The 14,809-nt window shown below is 33.7% G+C and overlaps 1 pseudogene; it reads right to left on the bottom strand.

The window, feature by feature from the left end:
- Nucleotides 1-993: 993 nt before the first annotated feature.
- LOC125861497 (uncharacterized) lies at nucleotides 994-6,928 on the bottom strand (annotated as a pseudogene).
- Between the last annotated feature and the right edge of the window lie 7,881 nt (nucleotides 6,929-14,809).

Raw genomic sequence — 14,809 nt, forward strand, 5'->3', positions numbered from 1 at the left:
TAATAGCTATCATTCTAGCATTGGTATGGCGCTGTATGAGGCTTTATATTCAAGAAAATGAAGATCTCCTCTTGGCTGGTTCGAGGTTGGAGAATCAGAATTATTTAGACTAGACTTAGTATACCAGGACATAGAACATGTTAATTTAATTAGAGAGTGGTTGTTGACATCTTAGAGCAGTAAAAAATCATGCACGTATGTTAGGCGGTCGAACTTAGTGTTTTATGTTGATGATTGGATCTTTTTGAGAGTTTCACCTGTGAAAGGAGTTATGAAATTCGACAAAAAGGGCAAGTTGAGCCCAAGGTACATTGGTCTTTATCGCATGTTGTGATGTACATGTCGGATTACCTAAGAGCTAGATTTACATCAAAAGCTAGAAGCACTTCATCAACTTTTTTCATGTTTCTATGTCATGGAAGTGTATCGGAGATCCAACACGTATAATGCCGACAACCAAGTTCAAATTTCAAAGGAGCTATCTTATAAAGAAGTCCATGTTTCCATAGTAGATCATCGAATAAGAAGGTTGCAAAATCAGTATATAGCTTTTATAAAAGTGTTGTAGCGGAGCCTAAATGCTCAGGAGCTTACGTGTTAAGTTGAGGGAGACATGAAATTCAAATATCCTTATATGTCCGTTCCTTCAATGAGTAGACCAGCATTTTAGTATTCAAGGTATGTAACTTCTGTGAAATATGAGTTCTTTCATGGTTTCCTATGATGTCGCAAAAACCATTATCATTCGAGGAAAATGTCCCTAAGGGAGGGAGGATGTGACACCCCATCCCTTGGAACATTGAAATTAACTCATACTTTTGGAATAAGTGTAAGACTTATTAACACGTTATTTTTTTTTTTTTCTTATGCAAAAGGTATTGGATTTCTGGAAATTCTGAAATTACATGTACACCAACTTCCGTGTTTGATCGGGCAACAAGTTGTGCATTTTTTTCCTAGAGAAATTACTATACAAAGATCAGTGCTAGGAGATGACAACAACAACTACTATGCCTTAGTCCCAAACACGAACCAAGAAAACGAAAAGATCAACACAAATAAATAACTAGATCCAACATCTACCTATATTACAACAGGTGTGTACTATAGGGGTTTGCAAAGAAATGTTCCCTTGAAATTAACTTTGATTTCTTAAAATGGCTACCAATAAGACTACTCAAAATTGTTGGTGCTCCGCTTGGATTTGCCTGAGGAATCTTACGCGCAAAGATAACGTTATCCAGGACCATCATGTTTAGCAAACTTCTGCAACTCTGAGGATTCAGAACATGCACGTGGCAGTTAATATCACCCTCTTTTATTCCTGGATGTTGTATCACTATGCGAAGAACACGACGTACAAGACCCTTGTAGACACGTTCATTTGTAGTACCATCACCATTTAGCCAAGGCAATATTGTCTTACACAAATGCAAACCAGTAGAGCGGAGATCATATGGTTCTTCTGGGTGATTTCTTGTGGGTGAACTAGCTTCAGTAGGCCGACAACCTTTTGCCTCATTATTGGTTTGCTTTACACTTGAAGGTTCAACAACCACTTTAGGAAGATTAAGAATTGTGACTTTGTGTACCTTATCAGAATTTTCACGTATTTCCTTCTGCAACTCCACATCTTTATGATTTTCTGCATTATGTGTAGCAGACTCCTCATCTGTTTTAGCCTCAGAATCTTCATAAGGAGATGATGTAGCATCTTCATGAATAGCAGCCACTGGAATCAAAAAGTACTTGGAACGATATAAAGAATCAACCACCTGAATAGAGTCGTAAGCATTGACCTTCAAAACGCATCCAAATGCTTTTAGCACCTCAATGACAGCCTCAGAAAGCTTTTTATCTTGCATCTTTAGAATCCTCGAGATATCTTTCATGCACAAACCTTGGTCACCAGCCACTTGGATAGCTGAATAAACAGATCTAAACATTTCTGAATTTACCAGAGAGTTCTGCTCCACACAAGAACCAAAGGAACAAACACGCTCAGCATAGGTCATCATTGCTTGCCATGGTGACTCGATCAGAGAAACAGTGGTATATGGGACCCCCCTATCATGAAGTTCATTTACTTGGTCATCTGAGTCGAATGAGACACTGCTAATATCAGTGGCTTGATGATCTTTAACAGATTGTGCACAAGTATAGTTATCACTGTCTTTGAGTTAATCCATAATTTTTATTCTTGAAAGTGTAGCATGCCTCAAGCACAACCTAATTCCTGGAAAACCTTTTGTCTGGCGTGAGCAAAGCCCACTATCACTAGCCATTGAAGTTTTTATCTTTTTATACCTGTCACTGTCAGAAAATTCATTGTCATCATTCTTGCGTTTAGATGTCCGGGAGTCCTCAACCTCTTTAACACCTTCATCGGGTAGGCATGGTGCAATAGATAGTTCTCCTGAAGAAAGCAGAGCAAGAAGGTGGTAAACATCTCCACACTGCAAATCCGTTGTAAGATCCACCCCCTCAGCAATCAATTCCTTCTCTCTTTCACAAAGCCAGCTAGCAAACTTAGCAGCTCTTTTTCCGGTATCACTTGGGAATGGAGAAAATTCTATACAATTCAAGACGGTTTGAGAAAGGACAAAAGGACAATTGGAATGGCCCCCAATCAAAACGTTTTTCTCCCTGAGGTAGTTGAAAGCAGCAAAGAGATCATGCTCAGAATAGCGACTTAAAGTTTCAGCAAGCAAGGTTGGCACAAGTGGAGACTTTGAGCTACAGAGAAAGATAAGCTTAAATAGCTCTGCAGCATTAGCAACTGCTGTTGATTCATATAATCGTTTACTGTTGGGGATGCCACCAATTGTGAGATTCACATACTTCTGAGGGATCCTATTTGAGCTTATTGGTGTACCAGAATCTTCAGTATTTTCACTAAAATTATCAACATATTGGCCACAAGAAACTGGTAAAACTGACTGAGGACCACAAGAACCATATCTTTCATCTGATTAACATCTAAGCTATTATCAAAGAAAGGTTGAACATCTTTCAAGGTCTCCGATTTGGATATCTTTTTGTAACGCAGAGCATCTTCCAGGACCAATTTTATATTGGCATCATCAAAGTTATCCCATGGATCTTGAGAGAAGAAGTTCGAGGTATTTTTAAGACAATAACACTGTGTTGCTTGATGACCCTCATGGTTCAATTTTTTATATTTGGATTTCTCAAGGTAATCCACATAATGCTGACTAAGCACATTACACAGTCTCATAATAGAGTTTCTGAACTGTCTATTTGTTCTCAATAATGCCATTCTCCTTCTGCAGGCATCAGGCGGTGCTGGAAGATTATGAAGCTTTCCCTAGTCTACACGATTGAATTTTTCTCCAAGAGAAGCTCGGTGTCTTTCATATTCGATCACCAGTTGCCTATCTACATCATCTGTCCACCAGAACCTTCCCTTGCGTGTAGGCTTCACTCTTGACAAGGCAATTTTATCAAGAAAAGCACGTCCTACCCCATCATCTTCAGGTAATTCTGACTCTTCAGCAGCTACCACATCATCTCGAAGGTGATATCCCTCCAAGCTGAATGTTTGTGCACATGAAGTAGACGGGAAAGAGCTTTGTTCCTCGTTGACTATTTGGCTCAATGGCTGGGGCTGTGTCCAAACTCGGTACCAGCCTCCGCAGGCTTTGAAGATTTCCTTGTTACAGGTCTTTTCCTTTTCTTTGGAGATAATGTAGGTGTACCTTGATGTGGCTGAATTTTGCCCTTTCCAGCATCTGAAGCTCGATCAAAGCTGGTAAGTCATCGTTGTCGTTTTTCATGATAGACATGAAGGACCTGCTCCAAAGTCAAATTCAGATCTTTAGCAATCTCCTTACATTCCTTGAATGAAAGTTTCCTCTGTGAGCCATCGTTAATAACACGCTTAAGGAGTTCAGCCCGCTGATCAGCTGTCATAACTCTGACTGAGGCCCATGATCGGAAAAGAAATACCTCATTAACTGTGCAGCCAGGGAATGCATGCAAAGCGGCTTTACGATCACTAGCAGAATAGCAATACTCTAAAGTGTTCTAGTATTCCTCAATAGTGTTTTTACTTGAAAGAACAAAATCATGTCTGATTTGAGGGCGAAGATCTGGAAAATGAATAGAATGAGATGAACCCACTAAGCAAACAGGTTCCCCGATGTAAGGTTTAAGCTCCAATATGTGAGGGATATTTGCAGTGTTTTCTAGATGTCCACCACATACAAGCCTAATCAACTTCAAACATCGCAAAATGTCAATCAATGATGATAGTCGGACCAGTCGCTCGGATATCCATCGGATGCTTGTACTCCAACAGAGGAATATCAGAAAGGCGAAACCAATTTTTACATCTTTTGAGTAGAGCCAACAACTTGTAAGAATAGTTCAAGCGGCATGGCCTTAATAGCTGCATTTAAATCAATTAATTTAGATGTACTATGAGGATTTTTTAGGTCATGACCATCTTTAAAAGATGACAAAACATCTTCACAACCAGGCAAACTGTTCACATATTCCCATAGATAAATGTGAAAAATCTTTGTGCGACCCATCTTGGCCAGTACAAATCCATTTGTACGCATAGCTTCAGCTCGCTCAGCTTGGTTCAATTTTGTGCTATGATGTGTCCTGGTGAGATCATTCAGTTGAGGAAATGGCTCTCCCTTTTTCAATTGAGAAGAGGCTTGAGTGCGGATGTATGTTTCAAAGACCTGAATCTCTCACGAATCTGTTCAGCAGATACGCTAGAAACTGAAGGGTGTAAAACAACATGTATCTTACGACTGTGGTTACAATTTGTTAGAACAGGGACATAAATAACGATAAGTTTACAATGTCCTCCTTGCAAGAGCTTATTCAGACAACGATCTAAGGTCTTTCTGTTTGTCTCTGTCGTCTTCTCTTCTCAAGATCCTGAAGCCGTATGTACAGCTCTGATTTGACCAGGAATTTCTCCTCCTGTAGAAATTTAAGTATCCACTACTCCCTCTTTGCACTGGTTGCTTCCAATGTGAGACAGGGATACCCCAGATAAGATCGGCGTCTTGGAGGCATCGGCACAGCAAGAGCCAGTGCATCTTCTGGCGCAACATACGATGCTGATGCATTCACTATCTGCAACTCTGCATCAGAAGTGGTATTGCTTACCTAAGAAATGATGTTTTATTACAATGCACAAAGTCTTATGTTAAGTGTTAAATTCAAGAAAGTTGCTAAATAAAAGTCGGCAAAGGTATAGTAAATGTTGTTATGGAATTCTCTAAATTTTTTGCCAAACTTATCTGAAACTTTATCCTTGTATATAAAGATTAGAACTCCTATTACCTATCATATCGAATGTATACGAGTCTAGTTTCCAACACACTAAAATATTTGTCCATAAGACTTCAGAATAGAGAGTTATGCGCGATTTCGTCAGACTGCACAAGAAGGCAACTCAAAGTGGGCCCTCTAACTTTAAGTTTTTGGTCATTATAAAAGACCACTATCTTCGTCATTTCTTCATAAAAAAAATAACTAAAAACTCAGAAAAAAATGATAAATATACCTTCCAATACTGCTTGGTTGCTTAGATTCTCAACTTGGATGTTTAACAGAAGTTGCTCTACATCGCAAGCTCATCGTTGTGGGATCCTTTTCTTGTCGATTTAGGCTCGGTTTCGTGTTGATACCTGGTGGCAGAATCTTAATATTATTATTTCAGACATTTTTGTTGAGGTAATCATATTTTAAGGATCCTCCCTTATAATTCCATGTCTAGTATCATTTTTATAGATTTTTGAGCCACATGGTGGTGTTTTTGATATTGCGGTTGTGGGCAGGCCCTTCGTCGTAGTTTGCTTGGCTGTTATGATTGGGTAGTGATGGTGTTAAAGTAACGGAGGTAATGGGGTGGGGGGTTTGGTGTGATTCTTATTAGAGTCACGTACGATAGTTGTTGGCTGGAATAGCGTGAAGTATGACTAATTGTGTTGCCTCGGGAGCTTGTCGCACCTTTGAGATGTTGTTGGAATATATTCAATGGAATTAGCTGCTGATTATTGGTGTTATTTGCCTCATTTTTTTTTGTTTTAACTTTGCTGGTCACGAGTGTGGCAATAGCGCCTTATTGATTAGTATGGCTCATTCTTACAGCCTCGCTTATTTTTGCATTGTTGTATTACTTTTTGTTGGCTAAACTTCATAGAGACAACTTTTGGGATTTGGTTGAAAGGTATGTTAAGGATATTATTTTTCTTCTTGCATGATCCTAATGGCCTAAGATTTTTATGGCCGGTGTATTGTAATTATTTTACATGTAGCATTGTTCTATTGAGTTGGTTACGACCACATGATATAATGTCTGTCGGCAACATTCTTCTCCTTGCTTAGTGGACTAGAAAAGCATTTTATGATTGTGTTTTGATTTATTAATGATTACTTGTTATTTTTGTGATATTTTATAGTCTCCCTGCAACCTATGATCTTGTATTTGCCTCAGCAGACATAGATACTACGGGGATCTTAAGAACACATATTGATTTTTATACCATGCCTATGGGCCGGGTAGACCAAGCCTATGGATCAGGTAGACCGCGTGCCTACGGGCTAGGTAGGTTATACCTATCGGGCATCATATATGTATTGTACCATTGATGGCACATGAACATTCATAAAGTTCAAATAATATTATAATTGGGATCAAGGCAAAGGGGCCCAATATGGGTATTTAATGATTGGTTGTGTTTGTTCGGACTTATATTGATTGTGTGTTTTTAGTACCTATCAGCCCTATGGGGGCTTTGTCATTTTATTGCTTGTTATGTCTTTATATTTTATTATTGAAGGGAGATAATGTATTGTACTTGAGTTTCACCCCTACTTTTTTCATTCATCACTTATACTTTTATTTCAGCTTTGAGCTTACCTTAAATGCTCGATACATTATTTTTATCGAAGCACCTTGTAGGGGGCGCTGTATTCATGCCTACAGGTCTTGAGTTATGACTAGACACACCTTACGAGTAGCACAGTCGTCTGTCCATTTGATTGGTTGACTTCTTTCTTTCAAAGGTTGCTAGAGTTCTAGAGGTTTGGTTGTTTTGCTATGTTTAGATATTAGGTTGGCTAGGGCCTTGTCTTGTCCAGGTATTATATTCACAGAGGCTTGCAGACTAGTTTGTTGGGTTTTACAGACACGTTATTGGCCATGTGGGACTTGATTTTTGGTTGGCTAATGTTTTATAGCTACTTGACATAATTGGTTAGTCATGTACCTATTTTTATCTTCTGTATAGAGATCATGGTGGCTTTGACGGCCCACATAGTGTTAATTCTTTCCAAGATATCATGGTTGCTTCGACCGCCAAAATAGGCTTCTGTTGTGCTGGTTATTGCTTGATATAAACTATTGGGAGTAGTTGTTTTCTTTGAATACATGTTGACAAGAGCCAAGATATACTTGTTTGTTTTCTTGACTGTGTGTTGCTGTCATGCACCATTAGTAAGTGGTTTAGCAGGATCGGCTTAGGCCTATGTTTTGACATTATGTGCCAGTTGCACCCCTTGAGTTTGGGGCAAGACACTATGAATGGGAGAGAGGTGTGCTATTGTCGAGCTCTCATTAGCATATCCTCCTCGATAATTGCACATGCATGTTTTCTATGTACGGTCAATAATGATGCCTGCTAAGATGACATTAGGATGCATGCGAATGAACTCATTCTTGGATGGCATGAGGTTACTGCTAATTAACCCAAACTAATAGCGGGAGGCGATGTTCATGTTCTTGTTTTTTATCTTCACTTTGTCAGCCATCCACAGAGGAGCAATATCATATATGAGGGGTGGCAGCCACCCCTTGAGTGCATCAAAGCCTTGCTTCATCCAGAGCTTGCATAAGTCGGCCCTGTTGCCATTTGTGACCAGGATATCCCTAATGGGACCTATGTGACACTACACCATTTTCTCTTGGACCTCAACCTCCTCCGAGGGTTTCCATACAACTCCCTTTCTTTTCTTGAGCAAATCCTTTGCATAAGCGTGTAGAATTCCCTAATCCAAGATGAGACATGCAAGGGTCGAGCTCTTGTGAACCGCTCAAACCTGTGGAATTTAATTTTATCCCAGATGGTGAGGTAGTCACTAATCACCTCATCAGTTGACAGTCGCCTCTCTTCAAGAATTATTCGTTCTCCTTCAGCTTTTGAGCCTATTAACGGATCTTTGAGCTATGATAGGGTGTACTCGGGAGGCACATGTGAGGTTTGTGGCACTTTGGATCAGATGTTCGTCTTTTTCTTTGCCACAACCTTCTTTTCGGCCTCGATCAAATGTGTGCAGGAGCGCAAAGTGTTTTCTTATTGAGGAGCCTTAGAGGGCTCATTTCTTTTTTGAAACTATCTGAAAAATAAAAAAAAATTAACTTTTCCTCGTAAATGTACGAAACATATAAAAATCAAGAAAAGAGCATCAAACATCTCAAAATATTCTCAAACTGCACCAATGACCTTAAAATATCGAAAAAAAATATACTTTTTCGTAACTGACCGGAAAATAACAAAAAAAATATTTTTTGCTCAAAAATGTTCGAAAGATATAAAAATCAAGAAAAGTACATTAAAACACCTCAACAAATTCTCAAACTACACCAATGACCTTAGAATATTGAAACAAAAAAATGATCAAAATTTTACTCCTTTTTGTAACTGTCCAAAAAATAACAAAAAATTTATTTTTCCTCGTAAATGTACAAACATATAAAAATCAAGAAAAGTACATCAAAACACCTCAAAAAATTCTCAAACTACACCAATGACCTTAGAATTTCGAAACAAAAAAATGACCAAAATTTAACTATTTATCATAACTGTATGAAAAATAACAACAAATTAATTTTGTCCACATAAATGTGCGAAATATATACAAATCAAGAAAAGTACATCAAAGCACATCAAAAAATTCTCAAACTGTACCAATGACCTTAGAATATCGAAACAAAAAAATAATCAAAATTTTACTCTTTTTCATAAATGTCCGAAAAATAACAAAAAAAAATACCTCGTAAATGTACGAAACCTCTAAAAATCAAGAAAAGTACATCAAAACACCTCAAAAAACTCTCAAACTACATCAATGACCATAGAGTATCGAAACAAAAAAATGATCAAAGTTTTACTCTTTTTCGTTACTGTCCGAAAAATAACAAAAAATTTAATTTTGCCTCGTAAATGTATGTTACACATAAAAATTAAGAAAACAACATCATAACACCTCGAAAAATTCTCAAACTGCACCAATAACCTTAGAAATATCGAAAAAAAAGTTATCAAAATTTTACACTTTTTCGTAACTGTCCAAGAAATAACTAAACAATTATTTTTTCCTCGTAAATGTATGGAACATATAAAAATCAACAAAAGGACATCAAAACACCTCAAAAAACTCTCATACTACACAATGACCTTAGAATATCGAAACAAAAAATGATCAAAATTTAACTCTTTTTCGTAACTGTCCAAGAAATAACTAAAAATATATTTTTTCCTCATAAATGTACGAAACATATAAAAATCAACAAAAGTACATCAAAACTCTCAAATTACACCAATAACCTTAGAATATTGAAACAAAAAAATATCAAAGTTTTATTCTTTTTCATTACTGTCCGAAAAATAACATAAAAAAATTTTTTTTACTCGTAAATATATGAAACACATAAAAATCAAGAAAATAACATCAAAACATCTCAAACAATTTTCAAACTGTCTGAAAAATAACAAAAAATTTAATTTTTCCTCGTAAATGTACGAAACATATAAAAATAAAGAAAAGTACATCAAAACACCTCAAAAAATTCTCAAACTCAACCAATGACCTTAGAATATCGAATCAAAAAAATGTTCAAAATTTTACTCCATCTAGTAACTGTTCGAAAAATAATTAAAAATTTACTTTTTCCTCGTAAATGTACGAAACATAAAAAAATCATAAAAAGTAGATCAAAACACCTCAAAAAATTCTCAAACTACACCAATGACTTTTGAATATCGAAACAAAATGATCAAAATTTTACACTTTTTCGTAATTGTCCGAAAAATAACAAAAAGTTTAATTTTTCCTCATAAATGTAAGAAACATATAAAAATTAAGAAAAGTACATCAAAACACCTCAAGAAAATCTCAAACTGCACCAATGACCTTAGAATATCGAAACAAAAAATGATCAAAATTTTATTCTTTTTCATAACTGTCCAAAAAATAACAAAAAAAAATAATTTTTCCTCGTAAATATCCGAAAGATATAAGAATCAAGATAAGTACATCAAAACACCTCAAAAAATTCTCAAACAACCCAAATGACCTTAGAATATCGAGAAAAAAAAATCAACATTTTACTCTTTTTCGTAATGTCCAAATAATAACAGAAAATTTATTTTTCCTCATAAATGTCCTAAAGATACAAAAATCAAGAAAAGTACGTCAAAACACCTCAAAAAATTATCAAACTGCGGCAATAACCTTAGAATATCGAAACAAAAATATGATCAAAATTTTACTCTTTTTCGTAATTGTCTGAAAAATAACAAAAAACTTATTTTTTCCTCGTAAATGTAAGAAACATATAAACATCATGAAAAGTACACCAAAACACCTCAAAAATTCTCAAACTGCACCACTGACCTTAGAATATCAAAACAAAAGAATGACCATTTTTTATTCTTTTTCGTAGCTGTCCGAATAATAAAAAAAATAAAAATTACATCGTAAATGTCGAAAAGATATAAAAATCAAGAAAGTACATTAAAACACTTCAAAAAATTCTCACACTACACCAATGAGCTTAGAATATCGAAAAAAATGATCTAAATTTTACTCTTTTTCATAATTATTCGAAAAATAACAAAAAAATTATTTTTTCCTCGTTAATGTCCAAAAGATATAAATATCAAGAAAAGTACATCAAAACACCTCAAAACAATTGTCAAACTGCACCGATGACCTTAGAAATATCAAAACAAAGGAATGATCAAAATTTTAGTCTTTTTCATAACTGTCCGAAAAATAACAAAAAAAATAATTTTTCCTCCTAAATGTCCAAAAGATACAAAAAACAAGAAAAGTACATAAAAACACCTCAAAAAATTCTCAAACTGCACAAATGACATTAGAATATAGAAACAAAGAAATGATCAAAATTTTACACTTTTTCTTAACTATCCAAAAAATTACAAAAAAATTAATTTTTCCTCATAAATGTACGAAACATATAAAAATCAAGAAAACAACATCAAAACACCTCAAAAAATTCTCAAACTGCACCAATGACCTTAGAATATCGAAACAAAAAATGATTAAAATTTTACTCTTTTTCGTAACTGACCGAAAAATAACAAAAAAATTGATTTTTCCTCGTAAATGTACGAAACATATAAAAATCAAGAAAAAGAACATCAAAACACCTCAAAAAATAATTAAACTACACCAATGACCTTAGAATATCGAAAAAAATATTAAAATTTTACAATTTTTCGTATCTGTCCGAAAAATAACAAAAAATTATTTTTTTCTCGTAAATGTCCGAAAAATATAAAAATGAAGAAAAGTACATCAAAACACCTCAAAATATTCTCAAACTGCACAAATGACCTTAGAATATCAAAACAAAAAAATGATCAAATTTTACACTTTTTCGTAACAGTCAGAAAAATAACAAAAAACTTAATGTAACCTCGTAAATGTACGAAACATATAAAAATCAAGAAAATTACATCAAAACACCAAAAAAAATCTCAAACTGCACCAATGACCTTAGTATATCGAAACCAAAAAATGGTCAAATTTTACTCTTTTTCATTACTTTCCGAAAAATAACGAAAAAAATAATTTTTCCTCGTAAATGTCCAAAAGATATAAAAATCAAGAAAGTACATCAAAACACTTCAAAAAAATTCTCAAAATTCAACAATGACCTCAGGATATCGAAAAAAAGATGATCAAAATTTTACTCTTTTTCGTTACTGCACGAAAAATAACTAAATATTTAATTTTTCCTCGTAAATATACGAAACCTACAAATACCAAGTAAAGTACATCAAAACATCTTAAAAAATTCTCTAACCTCACCAATGACCTTAGAATAGCGAAAAAATGATAAAATTTTTTACTCTTTTTCGTAACTTTCCAATAAATCACAAAAAAATTATTATTTGCTTGAAAATGTTCGAAAGATATAAAAATCAAGAAAAGTACATCAAAACACCTCAACAAATTCTCAAACTACACCAATGATGTCACGACCCGATTTATCAAGTCATGATGGCACCTACTATAACCCACCAGCAGGTAAGCCAACCCGTAACCNAAAAAAATGATCAAAATTATACTCTTTTTCCTAACTGTCAAAAAATTAATAAAAAAAATTATTTTTCCTCGTAAATGTATGAAAAATATAAAAATCAAGAAAAGTATATCAAAACACCTAAAAAAATTCTCAAACTGCACCAATGACCTTAGAATATCGAAACAACAAAATGATCAAAATTTTACTCTTTTACGTAATTGTCCAAAAATTAACAAAAAAAATATGTTTTCCTCATAAATGTACTAAACATATCGAAAAAATTCTAAAACTGCACCAATGTCCTTAGAATATAGAAAAAATTATAAAATAATTTACTCTTTTTTGTAACTGACCAAAAAATAACAAAAACATTAAATTTTGCTTGAAAATAACTTAAAGATATAAAAATCAAGAAAAGTACATCAAAACACCTCAAAATATTCTCAAACTGCACCAATGACCTTTGAATATCATGAAAAAATGATCAAAATTTACTCTTATTTAACACTGTCCGAAAAATAAGAAAAAAATTATTTTTTCCTCGTAAATGTACGAAACATATAAAAATCTAGAAGAGTACATCAAATTACCTCAAAAAACTATCAAACTTCCCCAATGACCTTAAAATATTGAATAAAAAAAATGATCATATTTTACACTTTTTCGTAATTTTCTGAAAAATAACAAAAAAATTCACTTTTACTCGTAAATGTCTGAATGATCTAAAAATCAAGAAAAGTATATCAAAGCACCTCAAAAAATTCTCAAACTGCTTTAATGACCTTAGAATATCGAAACAAAATAATGATTAAAAGTTTACTCTTTTTCGTTACTGTCTGAAAAAATAACAAAAAATTTATTTTTTCCTCGGAAATGTAAGAAACATATAAATATCAAGAAAAGTACATCAAAACACCTCAAAAAATTCTCAAATTGCACCAATAACCTTAGAATATCGAAAAAGAATGATCAACATTTTACTCTTTTTCGTGTTTTTCCAAAAAATAACAAAAAAAATATTTTTTCCTCGTAATTTTCTGAAAGATATAAAAATCAAGAAAAGTATATCAAAACACATCAAAAAATTATCAAACAGCACCAATGACCTTAAAATATCGAAACAAAAAAATGATCAAAATTTTACACTGTTTCGTTATTGTCCAAACAATAACAACTAGTAATAATTTTCCTCGTAAATGTCTGAAAGATATAAAATAAAAAGTACATCAAAAAATTCTCAAACTGCACCAATGACCTTCGAATATCGAAACGAAAAAATGATCAAAATTTAACAATTTTTCGTAACTGTCCAAAAAATAATAAAAAATTTATTTTTTCCTAGTAAATGTCTGAAAAATATAAAAATTAATAAATGTACATCAAAACGACAGAAAAAAATCTCAAACTTCACCAATGACCTTATAATATCGAAACAAATAATTATAAAAATTTAACTTTTTCGTAACTATGTGAAAGATAACAAGAAAATAATTTTTTGTTACTTTGTGAAAAATAACAAAAAAGGTACGTCAAAACACCTCAAAAAATTCTCAAACTACACCAATGACCTTAGAATATCGAAACAAAAAAATGATCAAAATTTATTTTTTTTTCTTGATTGTCCGAAAAATAACAAAAAATTTAATTCTTCCTCGTAAATGTTCGAAAGATATAAAAATCAATAAAAGTACATCAAAACACCTCAAATAATTCTCAAACTGCACCAATGACCTTAGAATATCGAAACCAAAAAAATGATCAAAATTTTTCTCTCTTTCGTTACTCTCCGAAAAATAAATAAAAGATGAATTTTTCTTCGTAAATGTACGAAACAAATAAAAATCAAGAAAAGTACATCAAAATACCTCAAAATTCTCAAACTACACCAATTACCTTATAATATTGAAAAAAAATGATCAAAATTTTAATCTTTTCGTAATTGTCCAAAAAATTAAATTTTTCCTCGTAAATGTACGAAACATATATAAAAATCAAGAAAAGTACTTCAAAACACCTCAAAAAATTCACAAACTACACCAATGACCATAGAATATCGAAACAAAAAAATGCTCAAAATTTTATTTGTAATGACCCTCCAGGTCATTTTTTTAAATTAAAGAATTCTTTCCCTCGTATAGAGCATTCCTGTAGCGACCCCAAGTCATTTATGACTTGCTGGCACTGACTGTTCGGTCGCCTGGTCGTTCGTTTGGGTTTTAGGCCCGTTTCCCTGTTTTGGAGATTTTTATAACTTGAAAAGTTGACTTTGGTCAACCTTCTTGGAAGACGTGCTCAGATGAAAATTCTGGCAGCTAGGTTAGCTTCGGAAGATCGATTTTGGTCTAGAACGACCCTTTGTTCACTTCTCGAGACTTTAGATAGCAATTGTGGAATCTGGTTCAAATGATACTGGGTGTGGGACCCACTTTTCGTCGAAGCGAGCTCCAAATGGAAATTCCGCCTTCACCGTTGAGTCCGAAATAT

The sequence above is a fragment of the Solanum stenotomum genome, chromosome 4, assembly GCF_019186545.1.
Source record: "Solanum stenotomum isolate F172 chromosome 4, ASM1918654v1, whole genome shotgun sequence".
In the NCBI taxonomy this organism is placed as follows: domain Eukaryota; kingdom Viridiplantae; phylum Streptophyta; class Magnoliopsida; order Solanales; family Solanaceae; genus Solanum; species Solanum stenotomum.